The sequence below is a fragment of the Triticum dicoccoides genome, chromosome 4A (assembly GCF_002162155.2).
Source record: "Triticum dicoccoides isolate Atlit2015 ecotype Zavitan chromosome 4A, WEW_v2.0, whole genome shotgun sequence".
Classification (NCBI taxonomy): Eukaryota; Viridiplantae; Streptophyta; class Magnoliopsida; order Poales; family Poaceae; genus Triticum; species Triticum dicoccoides.
Window position 1 is genome coordinate 477,486,087 of NC_041386.1, and position 793 is coordinate 477,486,879.

Genomic DNA, 793 nt, shown 5'->3' on the forward strand with positions numbered 1-793 from the left:
AGTCGCCCGCGCCCTCGCCCGCGCCCTCGTCGCCCGCGCCCGTCGTCACAGTCACCCGCGTCCTCGCCGGCCGTCGCCTGCGCCCATCGTCGCAGTCGCCCGCGCCCTCGCCCGCACCCTCGTCACCCGCGCCCTCGCCGGCCGTCGCCCGCGCCCTCACCGGTCGTCCCCTGCCCCGACGCGTCGCCGCCTCTGTAAGCACCGCGCGTCTGCCGCCCCCGCCGCCGCCGTGCAATTTTTTTTAATTATACATGTTTTTAGATTTTCATATATATATGTATGTATGTATTTTTTAGATATATGTTTTTTTATGTATGTTCATATATGTTTTTTATGTATGTTCATATATGTATATATGTATGTATTTTTTTAATTGTAATGATGTTTTAAAAATACATATATGCAAAAGTTAGATTTTTAATTAGAAAAGTTTTATCTATATATGTTCTCTGATTTAGTACATTTTAGGTTAGTTTCATTTTAAAAAAAGTTTTATATATTTAGGAAAAAGGAATAGAAGGAAGAAGAAGGAAGAAAAGGTTTTATATATGAGGGTCGAGAGGGGGCCGACGGTCGCCGAGGGGTCGAGAGTCGTCGAACATGAGAGGAAGAAGAGGATAAAAAAAGAAGAGGAAGAAGAAGAAAAAAAGAGGAGAAGAAAGAATAGAGGAGATCTTCTCCTCTATTCTTTCTTCTCCTCTTTTCTTCTTCTTCTTCCTCTTCTTTTTATCGGGAACGAGGGTCGTCGAGGGTCGCCGAACATGACAGGCAGAAGAGGATAAAAAAAGAAGAG